Raw genomic sequence first — 12,357 nt, 5'->3', positions numbered from 1 at the left:
TCCTTAAATATTGACTGGGTTCCCAGAACACTCATCTTCCACGATCCGTACTTCCGGAGGGCTCCCAGAGGAACCCCTCTTCAGTTCAGAGGAAGGAACTTAGGGGTTACAGCGGTGCCCCTTCCCATCACTATTATTTCCCCTCTGGGCGCCCAAACTGACATTTGATTTGCAGTCATTGGCACAATGTTAACTTGGAGGCCAGGGATGTATGCGGGACCAGGCCCTCTCCCGTCTCCCGAGATTTGGCGATCACGGAACCCAAAGCAATTTGTAATAATGCGCGCGTTGCCTGCAAATTTTCTTCGCTGCCAGGGAAAAGAGCACGCGCTTCGCAGCCCCGCCCCTTCTTCCGGAACGACGAATTTCGAGGCTCCTATTGGGCTGGGGCGGGCCACGCCTCCCCGTGTCTCCCAATCAACTTCCCAGCGGGTGCACTCCCTCCTCCTCAGCCCCGCCCCCCCACGTTACGTCGCTCCTTCTCTCCTCCTCCGTTATCCCGGGGGCTGCGCTCGCGCGGCAAACCCACCTCCCCTTGCCTCTTATTGGCTGGTCAGGTCCCGCGCGAGCGGGATCGCGCCCTTCGCCCCCGCCCCCAAAGCCCGGCCATGCCTCTCCCCTCCCGCTTTCTCCAAGAGCCGGCGCGAGAAGGGTTTTGGCTGCTTCTGGTGCGCGCAAGGGTGCGCGCGCCTCTCGAGGACCACTCCCTCCGCCTCGCGCGAGTAGCCGCTGCGGCTGGCAGCCCTTCCCGCGCACGCGCTCTTGTCCACCCCAGTCCTCTGCTCAGTCGCAGGTCTCCTCGCGCTCTGTCTGGCGCTGCAGCCACCGCAGTAGCGGCATTTTGTGTGTGTGTTGCGGGGGGGCGGGGGGGAGGGGAGAGCGCACGCGCACTACGCCCTCCGCGCCGGTTCCCAGGACGCGGCCGCTGCGGTGGCAGTGAGTCCCTCGGGCGCGCACGCGCTCTCGCTTCTCCCCGCCACGCGCCGGTTATCCCCTCGCGGCGCGCGCTTCAGGGTCCGTTATCCCCCTGCAACGGTCCCCGCGCCACGCACGCGCAGTAGCGAGGGGGAGCGCGCGCGGGAGCGGCGGCCGCAGGAAGGAGGCGCCGCCGCCGCCGCCATTGCGAGGGAGGGAGGGAGGGAGCGAGCGAGAGAGGCTGGTCCGCCCTCCCCCTGGTTCCCGCCCCTCCCCCCTTCCCCTCCCCGCCCCCCCCGCCCCGAGGGAGAGCAGCGGAGCGGCGGGAGGAGGTGGAGGAGGCGGAGGAGGGAGCCCGCGAGGGAGGGTCCGCCCGGCCCCCCGCCGCCGGAGCTGCCGCCGCCGCCGCCTCAGCCGCCGCTGGACGAGGAGCAGCAGAACATGGCGCCGGGGCCGCCGTCACCGCGACCGGGATCCCGAAGGCCAGGGCCGCGCTGAGGGCGCCCAGCTGGTGAGTGCGCGAGCTCGCGGGCCCGGGCGGCGAGGCCGGGCGCCGCCCCGCTGCGGGGTCCAGGGGGAGGCGGGGACGGCGGGGCCCGGAGCCCGCGAACAATGGAGGAGCCGGAGGGGGAGGGGAGGGAGCGGCCCCCCAGCCCCCGGGCTCCGCCGGCCCCGCCGCCTCGCGCTGCGGCCCGGCCAGCCGGGGCCCGCCTGCCCTTCGGACTTGCCCCTGCCCGCCGCAGCCCTGCTGTCGCCGCGTCTGCCCCCACCCTCCAATCCATTGAGATCTCCGTGTCTGCCTCGGCTTCCCCCCACCCCCCGACTCCAGCCACTCTGCTCCCAATTCTGCTCCTCCGCCTTCTCTCTTCCGCCCCTCGGTAATGCCCTGCGCCCCCCCACCCCCCTCCCCTAGACTCTGCAGTGCTCTTGGGACCCTTCCGCATCCCTGAATTCTGGACCCCCACGTTCAGATTCGTGACCCTTCTGCCTTCTCCGATTCCGCTCTCACCACCCTGGGTCCGTCCCCTATGTCCTGTTCCCCTCCGCTGCTGCACCCCCAGGAGCTGTCCGTCTAGGACCTGCGGTTCCACCTCCTCGGTGATTCATCCGAGACCCTGTTCGTCTTGGCACTACTGCCCCCAGATCTCCTTGGGCTTAATTCCACGTCCCTCTTGGGCCCTACTGCCCACTGACAAAACCTGCCGCCTCCTCCCGGGCCCGCTCCCCACGGGATACCCCTGGACTCTGACCCCTGCCAATCTCGATGCAGTCCCCTGCCCCCTCTTGGACTCCAACGCGCCATGCTCGCCTCCTCCCCTCCGATCTTACTCCATTTTTTGCCATTCAGATCCTTGCCTCTCTTCCAGACCCCTTTGCCTCCCCACTCTGCCCTTCGTCCAGTCTAAGATCTTGCGGTGCTCTCCAGCCTGCTTGCTTTCTGACTTGGCTTTCCTTGAAGCAGCCTCCACCCCCTTCTCTGACCCTGCAGCTCTCTCGTTCCTGCCGTTCAGTTCTCTGACCTTTCTCCCTAACTCATCCTCGCCGCAGCCTGACGCCCTGCAGTCCCCGGTTGAGGTTTCTTCTCTCCCCCATCTCCTTATTGGCCCTCTTTGGAGCCGTTGCATTCATTTGTTCCCGCTTCCTTTGCCCTGTCTCCGCTTCATTTCTTCTTTGCTGAAGACCTGCTTGCAGCCTGTTTCTCCAAGGCCTGTCCTCTCTATTTGGGCCCTTACTGAAAGACTGGGAATTTCTCTCTGATCCATCACCTCCCTTCCCTTCCCATTTTGCATCCCAGACCTGCCCCAGATCCTTTTTGCACCTGCTCTTGGCACTTGTTCAATTCCACCCCATCCTCTCTAATGTTTTCCTCCCAGCTCTGCCCCTTTGGGAGCTGTCCACAGTTGTCCACCTATGTTTTGGACCCATTTTAGTTTTCCTACTGCTCTCTTCTCTTGAAGTGGTCCTCTTTAACTCTGGTCATCTTGTGACTGCCTCGCTTCTCTGTTGCCTCTCAATTCTAAGTTTTCCCCCTGATCTTCTCCCCCCACCCCATTTTGATTCAGCCCTCAATCTCCGCTCTCTCCTTTCTTGAATGGGTCCTCCCCCTTTTGCCCTGCCTCTTACCTCATTTTTTGAGTCTCCTTCCTCTGGGTCTGCTCAGTATAGAGATGTTTCCCCAAGCCTTCCTACCTGTCACTCCCCCCAGCCCAGCTTCCTCTTGCAGCTGTCTCAGTTCTTGACTAGGGTCTCCGTCCCTTTTGTGATCCCTCTTGCAGTTCTGGTCTTCATTGCCTGGTTTTCTCCCTCATCTTTTCTTTCCTGTTGTATCTTGCTAGACTGCTTCTCTTCCCTTATAGTTCCTATCAGATTTGCTTCTCCCAGCTCCCCTCTTGACCTGCCTGTTCCCCACCGGGTTACTTCACCTCTTCAGGTATGCTTTTCTCTAGTCTCCATCTCACAGCTTTGGGGAGGAAGGGACTGGGTTGGGCCTAGGATGCTTATGTTCACATTTAGACTACAGATTCGCTCAGCACTCTGACTCTTGAGGGTTTTATCTCCAGGGATCCTGTGAGATCTGGGTAAATAGCTGGGGTTGGTTGATTAACAAGTGCTCTCTCGAGTTGGGGAGTGTCACCCCTATTTCCCCCACTTTTACCAAGCGTAGTGATGGTGGAGGTAGTTCTCTTTCCATTGCCCCACTTTTCTTTCCCGCTCCCATTTTGCTTCCCCGCCCCTTTGAGTCTTGAGGCTTTGCAGGTTTGTGTCCTTTGGAGAAGGAGAATGCAGCTGCTCACAGGTCTGTCTTCTCTCTCTCACTTTCGTTCCCTCCTCCTCTCAGCTATCATAAAGAGGCAGTTGTACCCTCTCCCCCTTTCACCTCCGAGCCAGCATCTTTTAGGAGAACTTAGGAGTGTGTTTTTTTGTTTGTTTGTGTTTTCCAGCTGACAAGTCCTATTTTTATTTCGCCTTTAGCTGGAGAAATGCCAGTTCTCAACTTCTCCCCAGCCCCACAGAGGTTATGGCCACACTTGGTGTTTACTGTTCTGGGTCTGCAGAAGCTGCCAGCCTTGCTTGGCTTCCTTGATGGCCTCTGGTTTGCTGTGTGACCTTTGGGAAGGGTTGAAGGAAGGTGGGCTTTTTTTTCTTTTTCACCTCTGCCCCAGGAAGGATTCAGCTGCCTGGTCTTCAAAATGGTGAGGGCCTGGCTTTGGAAAGCTCTTTGCGGTTGTTTGTTGAAACAGAGAGTGCCAAGTGTCACTCAGATTTCTGCCCTCTGGTATTGCAGGCGCTTCCAGCTGCAGAAGCTGAATTCCTCTAGGTAGCTCCATGCTTGGGAGAAGGAGGGAACTCATTGGTGAACCAGGAGTACGTGGGTGGGCCCTGACCTTTTGACCGCCCTGATTTGGTAGAGAAATGAGTGCCAGGGACGGGCTGATATGATTGGGTTTTTGGTTTATTACCTGAAAAATGTACCTTGCTGCCTTTCCCTGAGCTGTTTTCTCCAGTGATCTTCTGTTGGAGGTGGAATATAGGAAATTCATTCAGAGGAAGAGGTGGTTTCACAGAAAACTGTCCAAGTATTCTTCTTCCTTAACTTGGGAGAGGGAACCTTTTGCATGTTCTAGGTTTATTTATTTTATTTCTTAAGTAGATCAAAAGCCTGATTTTTTTTTCCCCCGTGTGGCCTAGGGCAATTGCATATTAAAGCAGCCATCCAGCTGTGAAGAAGCATTTACTGGAAGGACTTTCTTAACTGAGCTATGATCAAACTTTGTTTACTTCACCACTTAAATTTAGAAATAGTTCTGTATGAATAAATGTGAAATAAAAACCATTCGTTGTCATCTACAGAATTAGACCACTGACTCATCAAACATTAGGGCATTTGTATATGAGACAGTGAGAGGGAATGAATAGTAGATCCTTATGGCTCCTTTCGCCTAAGTTCTCAGGACTTTAAATTTTGTGACAAGCAGAATCTGGTAAATTATCTTTGACATTTGTTTTCACCATTATTGACTTTAAAGTTTTGGTTCATTTTTGTTCATTTCTGTTCATTTGATGAAAAGAATTCTGATGAATTCTCTGAATTTACTTGAGTTTTTATGTTGCCTATGTTGGTATAGTTGTTTTGGTTTTTACTCTTAATGTGCAAGTGACAGCTAATTAAGATTAAAAACAACTGTGTATGCAGTACTGCTTAAATTTGTGTTCCAGGTTTTCACATCACTGGCAGCATAGGAAGTTTCTGTGTGCCCAGAGCCTAAGTTTACATAATAGGAGGAGAGGAGACAGAAGAACAAAGAGCTGTTTTTCTTCTGAGACTGGGAACCGATGTTCCAGAGATTGTCAGATTTCTCTGATGGTGACAGAGGCTCCAACCCCTGTATCAGCATTTGTTTTCATGATGGAATTGGGTGCTGCAGAAATCTGAGGTGATAGCCTTGGCCTTCTGGAACATTTAATGTGCCAGTTGGGGGTGGGGTGTGGAGTGGGGGCAGGCAGTAGGTGACTGTTTTCAACCTAGTAATGTGTCTTCAAGGGCTCTTGCCCTGCTTAGAAAATCTTTGTTATTACTGGCCTGATTAGGATTCTGTCTTCATTTTTTTATACTAGCCTTTATTTTTGGCTATGTCCGCCCTCCCTTATCTGTTGCCCCTTTTTTCTTGCCATGATGAAGGCCAAAGATTTAGGACAATAAAAGGATCAGAAAATAGTCATTCCTGGGATTCCCTGGCAGTCCAGGAGTTGGGATTCCACACTTCCACTGCAGAGGGGTGCAGACCCCTGGTTGGGGACCTGAGATTCATATGCTGTAAGGCCTGTGGCCACACACACACACAGTCATTTTTCTTGGTCCTGGACACATGGAAGGAGTTGTCCGTGTGCATATCCATGGACCTGATGGTGACTTGCTGACAAAGGACAGTCTGGGGAGTGTGAGGGTCGTATAGGTGACTGTGACCTACAGCCTCACAGGTGTGGTCATTCTGTATATAAGGAGGAAATGCATTGGGCCAGTACAGTTGGAGATCGAAAAGGTGAGCCTGGTTGTCTCCCTCTAGTCTTGCCTGCTTTCCCCTGCTCCATCTGCTGTGCTGTTCTGAGAGGTGTTGGGCCTCCTGTAGGGCCTTTTGGTGGTAATGTGCTCTGACTATTGTCATCCACCCACTGACAGTCTAAACAGTGTGTTAATATACCCAGTCTCTGTTGACAGTTCATTGACCTTCTAGTTCAGTCACTTAAAATTTCTTTTCCACACTATATGAAATAACCTTGGAGAGTCTCCGTTTGAAGAGGGAAAGTGACCAGCAGAAACCCCTTGGGTTTGAAACAGCAGTTTGAAGATCAGTGCCTAGTCTAGCCTCCTCAGTTATATTGGGGAAATGGAAAGCTTGCAAGGGGCATGATGATAAGGCTTCCTGTCGTAGCTGAAAGAGTATCGGACATACAGGTAGGAGACCTGGTCTAGGCTCTAACCTATTAGATGGATTCTTAGACAAAGTGCTTTACCTCTCTGGGCTTCTCATTCCCAGCCTGAAGTCTTGTGTGCCATCCAGCTCTAATTGTAGATTCTTGATCTGGATCACAGACGACAGGACACCTGGGATTGTTCTCTTGATACTACTCTTAACCCCCCCCACCCCCCACCCTGTTCTGCCCCCATCAGATCCTGTGACCGAGAATGGGCCAGGCAGTGGTGGGGCGGGGGGCTCTTTCCCCAGGGGATACAGTAAAATGAATTGCATTATCTCTGTTGTATGCTTTTTCTTTTCTTTTTTTTAATATTTATTTGTTTTTGTTTATTTATTTATTTGGGTGCATTGGGTCTCAGTCACGACATGTGGGATCTAGTTCCCTGACCAGGAATTGAACCTCTGGCCCCCTGCATTCAGAGCTTGGAATCTTAGCCACTGGACCACCAGGGAAGTCCCCTGTTGTATGTTTTTTCAAATATAAAATAAACACTTGCCTCTTTTTCAGCCATTCACATGAAGATAGTTTATAATTTGGGGAGAAAGGGGCATCCAGATTGTATTAACTACATAACTAAAACCATATACCTCCTAAAAAACAGTATGAAATTTTTCAAGCTGAGTCATTATTGACCTAGGCTCTCAAATAGCAGTGGTTTGAATAGCACTTGAATTGCTAGTATTAAGAAATGCAGACAAGTCTTTCATGTTCATCTTCCCCCAAATTTATTTCTATTTAATTTTTGATAGAATGCTTTATCAGACTTCGTCTGTGAAGAGTTCTTGAAAATAGTATTTGGCATCTGTCAGTCTCCTCTTCATTGCTTTGCTTTGCTAATGTTAAGAGACACCATTAATTCGATGTACCAGCAGAGAACCAGCCATGAAGCATCCTCACAGGAAAGTCATATTTCTTTTAGTCAAAAGTAGGCAGACTTGCCTGTCTGCTTTATCTTCCTTTATTGGAACGGACACGTTGTCGTTTTGTGAAATTTGCAGCAGTTGTGACGTTGCGTCGTGCATCTGTAGGTACTTCAGACCGTTTCTGCTTTCTTAGTGTCTGCATTCTCTTTTGGAAACTGTTCTCTTGCTGGTCACCATTGTAATGCTTGGTAATCAAACTTGAATAACTGAGAGACAGCTTCCTATGGTAAAGAATGTTGAACTGATCATGAAGAAACCTGGGTCCTAGCCCTGGCTCTGCCGCTTACCAGCTGTGTGACTGCGGCCAAGTCATTTCACTTCTGGGCTGCAGTTTCTTCATGAGGAAAACGAAGGGATTATACTAGTTGGTTTCCATCATTTCCAGTCATACCTAAATACCTTGTGTGTAGTAGCCCTCACTACTGCTGACTGAAGCCATGCTGGTGCCAAAGACTTTTCTTTTTTGGGGGCCATGCCTGCCGCTTAAAGAGTTTCAAGCCTAAAAGTGGCCGTTATGGTTAGTATACACATCTCCTCGATATTTTTGACATGCCCTCCTGCTCAGCATTTAATCCCTATATACGCACACACACAGCCACACACATGCACACATATCATAAATGTCTTGACCAGGGCTACGCAACTAGTATATGATCTAATTTATGCTAAGCTCATGTTACGAATCCATATCTGTCTAACTCTAAAATCTGTCTTTATTTTATTAGACTGTCTTGCCTCTCTGGCCTATAAGAATAAGCTGTGGTTCAATTCCTTGAGGAATTGTAGTCAGTTATAAACAATTAACTATATATGTAATATGGGGTGGGGTGAGGGAAGTAAATGTTGAATAGACTATTCTTACTAATTTTTAGCTGTTCCGGAGGCGGTCCCATAGTAATCTGAAAGATTCTCATATTCAGAGACTGAGCAACATCAGGTTCCATATCCCAATATTTTAAAAGGAATCCCAGCCACAAGTACCAGCTTATCTTTGTAGTCAGTATTGAAGAAGTTGAGCATTTTATTTCTGACCTGGATTCACACCTGAGGTAGCAAAACTATAAGTAAATTTATCTAACAGAAATAAGGTAGAAATGTTTGGTTATGGAGTGGCCTTAAATCCGTTTTTTCTTTGGCAAATAGAAAAGTGTCTGAATAGCTCCTAATTGAGAGATTTTATTTTGAGAAAACTGTCTGTGCAGCTAGAACTGTATAGATGAGAATATGCTTTGCCCCTTGACTTATTTGTATGGAGCTCCCTATAATATATATTTTTAAAATTCCAATTCAAAAAGTTCTTAAACAATGTTGGGGTGCAAGAATGTTTCCCAGCTACAGCTAATAGCCCCCTGAAGTGTAAAATACTATTGTTGCATGGTACTTCTTCCTATCTCCATTTAGAGATAGAAAGGTCAAAACCAAGGCTTCTCTATTTCAGCTTGCTCTACTTAAGAGTAAGATAAAGGAAAATGATTACTGTTAATTGCCACGGGCAATTAAAAAGGATTCTTTGTTCAGTACCAAATTGATTGTGTACAAATGAAAGTCAGCACTGCATTAATACAAGATTATTAGATTCTTGAAATCAGCATCTTCAGCTAGAGTGGCTTTCACTTCAAGGGAATTGTTTCACTGGGAATAGTGTACCTAAATGCTTGGTGATTAAAAGTATCACTAGGTCTTTAGTTTTCAAAAATGCTTATTAAGTTTGTCGGTGGAAGACTGGTGGGTGCCTCTCTTGTAACACTATTTTTAATGGACTTATATCATCAAATACTTTAATGCTACTGACATACAGTGAATTTATTCCACTTTGGGCAGTCAGTTGAAGAATGCAGATAAAACCTTTGATAGATGAGGAAAAGAGCCTCTAACTGCTGCGGCAGTGGGCTGTTGGCATATGCCTGGTGTTAGTAGCCACAAGGCTTAAAAATGGCCACTTTAGCTAAAGTGGTTATAATTTGACGTGTATACAAGGAAGATGTATTTTCTTACATACATGTGGTGGGCTTCCCTGGTGGCTCAGACCGTAAAGCGTCTGCCTGCAATGCGGGAGACCCCAGTTCGATTCCTGGGTCCGGAAGATCTCCTGGAGGAGGAAATGGCATTCCACTCCATACATGTTGTACAAACCCCTTTTTCATATGCTGGGGCATAATTTTCTTGTTCACAGATTTTCTTTTCCCCTATTCAGTTCTTCTTTTTTAATTTTATTTTCTCCCACACAGTTCTTAATAAATTGAAAACTATTTGAGAGTCTCCATCTATAAGGTACTTCTCAGGACTTTAATATACAAATGTGAATGTGTGGGATCATATTTTTAACTTGTACAAGTTTGTTCAAAGTCACATACCTGATGATGAATGGGTTAATAGTGATCTCATACAAATTTGAAGTGTCAGAAGCATCTTGTACTTACAGATCTTTTCTATTTGTGTTATAATTGCAGATTTTTGGGGTCTCTGTTTACTTGGAATTAAAAGAAAATAGGTATGGTCACTGCCCTGCCTTCACGATGGGACTGGCAGACAGGGAGACTGGGGCAAACTTTCTGGAAAACAGTTTGGCAAGAGATACAATCCTTGGTTTGGTTATAGGTATCTGTATTGACCAAGAACTGGAGATGAGGACCAAAATTTGATAGGAATATGTTAATTATAGTGATGTCTTTTGGGGGAAAAAAGAAACAGTCTAAATGTTTTAACTTTATGGGAATGGTCACTTTATGGAAAAGTCTGGAGTCATAAAAATGGATGCTTTTGGAGAATTCTTGACATGGGAAAGTACACGCAAAATGAAGTTAAGTATGAGAAAAAAGCAGGATATAGAACTATAAACAGTATGATTCCAGTTATTTTAAAATATATATGGGAAAAAGTGGAAGAAATATGCCTGCATGCTATTAGTATTTGTCTCTGTGTTGTAGAAATTTGAGTGATTGATTTTTTTCTGAGTTTTCCAACTTTTCTAAAATGATTTGCTATTTTTGATTCAGAGAACAGAGATTAAAAATATTTTTTTGCAATGTGGTTATATTATGTTTGGTTTTTCTTGAAAGCATGAAAGAAAAATTGAGCTGAAAAGCAGGAACTTAGTAATCATGAGATCTGTTGGAGTTTAGTACCTTTGAAGGTAAAGGCAGTTACACTTCTTAGAGCAGTAATTGAGTTAATGATAGCAGTATAGCCTTCCTGGGTGCGCTAGTGTTGAAGAACCCACCTGCCAATGCAAGAGATGCGGGTTTGATCCCCGGGTCAGGAAGATCCCCTGGAGGAGGAAATGGCAACCCACTCCAGTATTCTCGCCTGGGAAATCCTGTGGACAGAGGAGCCTGGTGGGCTACGGCCCATAGGGTCACAAAGAGTTGGACACGACTGAGCGACTGAGCAGGCATGCACGCATAGCAGCATTACCACGCAATAGCGACAGTTGCGTCCTGAGGGCCAGGAGGTTCCTGTGTGTTCCCTCATGTCCTCCTCACCATAACCCTCTGCCCTGAGGTAGGTGGTAGAACAGTGCGGGGACTGAGGCTCCCTAAGGGCACTTAAGGCCACCAGGCTGACAGGTCAGCAGTCTGGTTCAGAGCTTTTGCTTGGAGCCCTTACATTCTAGCACTTTCTCTGGTGTGCCATATACGTTACAGAACTGATTTCACCCCAGAGATGAGAAGAATAAAAGTCTTACTTTCTTACTGATAGCTATACCCTAGGCACTCAGTTGTGTCCACCTCTTTGCAACCCCATGAACTATAGCCTGCCAGGTTCTTCTGTCCATGGAATTCCCCAGGTAAGAATCCTGGAGTGGGTTGCCATTTCCTCCTCCAGGGGATCTTCTTGACCCAAGGATCTAATCCAGGTCTCCCGCACGGCAGGCAGACTACCACCTGAGCCACCAGGGAGGCGCTGTTCTCTTCAGCGTGATGTCCCCCTGCCCTCAGCCATGCTTGTCGTAAAGGAGCCATCAGTGTGTCACTTCTTTCTTTTCTCGGTCACAATCAGGAATGGACATGGAGCTAGTTATGTCCTCCCTTTTATGGGCCAAAAATCTTCAAGAGTTGAATTAGTTCACATTTGATTAATTGTACTATTAAATTAAGGACTGTAAAGCAGAAGAGGAAAAGAAGAGGGAACATGCTAATTCTTCGTAGCTCCAGCGGATAGAGGTGTAGGGAGACAAGCAGTTTTCCTTTATCCTCCCCGTTGGATCTGTGCCCTGTTGAGTACCAGTTGTGCAGAACAAGCCTTCTCTCTGAGAGTTGACACACCGTTTATAAAACAAAAGCAGTTTTTCCCTTATAGGTAACAAGGAACACCCTGTTTCTGTACCAGAAAGTAAAAAATTTAGAAGACCAGTGGCCTGATTTTTTTTTTTTTTTTAATCTTATCTTAAGGAATTAAGTGTGACTGAACATTCAAACACAAGAATGCATTGACCAGGGAGGTAGATGTCATCTTATTATGAGAAAGAAAGTGATCTAAGTTCATGTTTTGTTTTGAATCGGGAATAATTTGGAAATTTAAATTTTCACCTTCTTTGTATTGTTGTTACCAACAAGACGTTTGCACACAAGACACCACCCTTATGGCAGAAAGTGTCAGACTTTATTTTTGGGGTCTCCAAAATCACTGCAGATGGTGACTGCAGCCGTGAAATTAAAAGACACTTACTCCTTGGAAGGAAAGTTATGACCAACCTAGACAGCATATTCAAAAGCAGAGAGATTACTTTGCCAGCAAAGGTCCATCTAGTCAAGGCTATGGTTTTTCTAGTGGTCATGTGTAGATGTGAGAGTTGAACTGTGAAGAAAACTGAGCACCAAAGAATTGATGCTTTTGAACTGTGGTGTTGGAAAAGACTCTTGAGAGTCCCTTGGACTGCAGGGAGATCCAACCAGTCCATTCTGAAGGAGATCAGTCCTGGGTGTTCATTGGAAGGACTGATGCTGAAGCTGAAACTCCAGTACTTTGGCCACCTCATGCGAAGAGTTGACTCACTGGAAAAGACCCTGATGCTGGGAGGGATTGAGGGCAGGAGAAGGGG

At 48.0% G+C, this 12,357-nt stretch overlaps 1 protein-coding gene across 3 annotated transcripts in view; it reads left to right on the top strand.

The window, feature by feature from the left end:
* The first annotated feature begins 1,219 nt into the window (after positions 1–1,219).
* Positions 1,220–12,357, top strand: part of ARHGAP35 (Rho GTPase activating protein 35) — a 115,946-nt gene continuing 104,808 nt past the window's right edge. For 2 of the 3 annotated variants that reach the window (XR_005723204.1, XM_040252454.1), the window contains exon 1: positions 1,220–1,426. The gene's annotated coding sequence lies outside the window, so the exon portion shown is untranslated. Of the gene's footprint in view, positions 1,427–5,746; positions 5,958–12,357 lie in introns of those variants that run through there. The other variant, XM_040252455.1, reaches the window with a different exon arrangement.

This window comes from Oryx dammah, unplaced genomic scaffold (genome assembly GCF_014754425.2).
Source record: "Oryx dammah isolate SB20612 unplaced genomic scaffold, SCBI_Odam_1.1 HiC_scaffold_13, whole genome shotgun sequence".
NCBI lineage: Eukaryota > Metazoa > Chordata > Mammalia > Artiodactyla > Bovidae > Oryx > Oryx dammah.
Note: the sequence above shows the minus strand (reverse complement) of the source record. Positions and strands in the feature narration are given on the sequence as shown.